We start from the raw sequence: 2,500 nt of genomic DNA, 5'->3' as shown, positions 1-2,500 counted from the left end.
GGACGGGTAATGGTAGATTGGCCTAGGTCTCTTCGGCTTGAGTCACGCGATGATTTTTTTTTTTTTCTTTTTTTTTTCTTTTGACTTTTTTTTTCAAATGAAGCAGTCTCTCTTTTTCATCTCGAGTTGATGCTTCATTATGCAGATTATATCCACAAGTCTTTGTCTCGCAGTATAGCACCACAGCTCAGTCTAGTATAGACACCAAAAGATATATATATATACATGCTAAAGTAATGATAAAGAATATATACATATAAAAAAAGATGATAGTAAGAGAAAAAATAAAAACACGATCAAACATCTATAATCACATCTACTTACAGGGAAACGCAGTTCAAGTTATTACCATACTGAATACTGTATATGGATTCTAAACCATTTAGTCTATCTTAGTTTTAGTCTCATGAGCCCCTCAAAAAAAAAAAAAAAAAAAAAAAAAAAAAAAAAAACTAGAAGTAGAAGGCAATTAGACTACAATAACTTAGACTTGAGAGGAGCCCTAGCCAACAATGTCCACCGAGGGCGAGTCAACCGTAGACGTTTAGAGGCTTTGTACAGTTTGGCTGTCGTCGATATATATCTCTATACCTTTTGCCTGACCGTGTGACTGTAGCAGACTGTTTACTGACCCCCCGTGGAGCCCTGTGCGTCCACTAACCCATCTCAGCAACCTAGGGGAGGGCACTGGCTCGCCCTTGGTCCACTTATAAGGGGGATTCACCCGATGTGGATATGGTAGGATGCCGAGGATGGAACAACTTGTGAAAACCGGAAATCCCTAGACAAGTATTGCATTTGCGGGGGAGAATTTTTTTTTTCTTTCTTTTTTTTATCTCTTGATATTTTTTTTTTTTTTTCAATCTTGAAAGTGAGACCAGGAGTGCATTTCGAAATTGATTGAGATTCAGTGATGAGTTTTTTTTAAATTTCAACTTAGAGTAATCCCTTCTTCAAAAGCTTTGCAATCTGGTATAAGTTGTTCCATGGTCTAAGTGCTGCCCTAAACTGCATGCAAGTGTTCCATATGACCTGTGTTGGTTTAACTAACGTCACCAGGACTGGATGGAGTGGCTTGCGTATAGGTTTTGTTGCCAAACGTATTATGAGCAGACTCTCAGACGAAGCTATAATACATTTGTATAAAACAACCTAGCCATTCTAACATGATGTCACAGTTTCCTACAAGATTGGAGCAATAGCATAAAGGCCTCAATTGGTCAAAAGCTTTATCGTAATTCTAGAATTCTAGAGACTCCTTGTTCAATTAAAAACGTTTCTATTTGACATGAAAGTTCTCATATTCACTGTGTTCTTACATAAAAAAAGGAAATTGTGACTGAGTCAAGTATTGAGGTTAAAATAGTGAGATTTAGCTGTACATCTAAATTTCAAACTAGCTACTTCTCCCATGTGTATGTCAGGTGTCACCCTTATAATGGGACCTCGAAGCTAAACCATTGTGTACTTTATACAGCTATATATATATATACATATATATTTGCCTTGCCAAGTATCAGTCCTTGCGTAAATAATCGTGCAACAGTTCTCCCTTTTTCTCGGTTAATTATTAAGTCCAAATAGCATGCACAATAATAATAATAATTCGGCATCGAAGTGTTTGATGGTAATATAATTACGACTGTCATGTCATACTCCCTGGGCCTCGCCCCCGACACGCTGACAGTTGTCTCATTATTTTATCCACAATCCTTCGCATGTTTTGCTGCAATGCCGCTGCCCCAAGCCCCAGCCAGTTATCCCCTTTTTCAAATTTTCCCCTGCTGTAAAAAAAAAAAAAAAAAAAAAAAAAAAAAAAAAAAAAATTAAAGGATACTTAAATATATATTAAATGCGCATGAAGCCAAATCTGAATGTCACGTGATTTTATCCCAAAGATAATCCTCAAGAGAATTCTCTTTAAAGCAATGGTTTGTGCCACACTTGGTTTTTGCCTGACCAGAAGGTTGCATGGCGTCTTAAACTCCCAATGAAACCCAAACACCCTAAAAAAATATATATAATAATTCTCCCTTTCAGTGTGATCCTCCCCACCCCCCGACCCCTCCCCTCACCCCCCCTTTTTTGACCCCCTCTCACCCCTCAAGATACAACATCCCCCGACCTGACATGACCTTACCATGACCTCGCCTGCTCTCTCTTTGGATGATAATGACATGCATTTAATAAATCCCCATCAGGATTAACATATGCTTAATAACTGTTTACTAAAGACACTAATCGTCCGAGTGGGAACCCAGTCAAGATTGCAAGCAAAGGTCAGGTCATTGAGAACTTGTATTTTAGCAGCCGTTGTTAAACTCAGTTCACATATCTATCTATAATTCACACCACAAATCTTATCGGATTTATCATAGTGCAGATGCAACTGATGCCACCGGGTAGGTAAACACAGCCTCAATTTGTTCACAGTTCAATGAGAAGTACTTGTGTTCTTTGTGACATGAAAAAGATTAATGAACTTTGCTTTGTTTAAGAA

At 38.0% G+C, this 2,500-nt stretch overlaps 1 protein-coding gene across 22 annotated transcripts in view; it reads left to right on the top strand.

Annotated features, from left to right (window-relative positions):
• LOC122253079 (band 7 protein AGAP004871) overlaps positions 1–2,500 on the top strand; it is a 588,497-nt gene that overhangs the window by 557,401 nt on the left and 28,596 nt on the right. The gene's annotated exons all lie outside the window — the stretch shown is intronic.

The sequence above is a fragment of the Penaeus japonicus genome, unplaced genomic scaffold (genome assembly GCF_977035675.1).
Source record: "Penaeus japonicus unplaced genomic scaffold, GWHDUDI00000001_assembly GWHDUDI00000002, whole genome shotgun sequence".
Classification (NCBI taxonomy): domain Eukaryota; kingdom Metazoa; phylum Arthropoda; class Malacostraca; order Decapoda; family Penaeidae; genus Penaeus; species Penaeus japonicus.
This window is presented reverse-complemented; position numbering and strand designations above follow the sequence as displayed.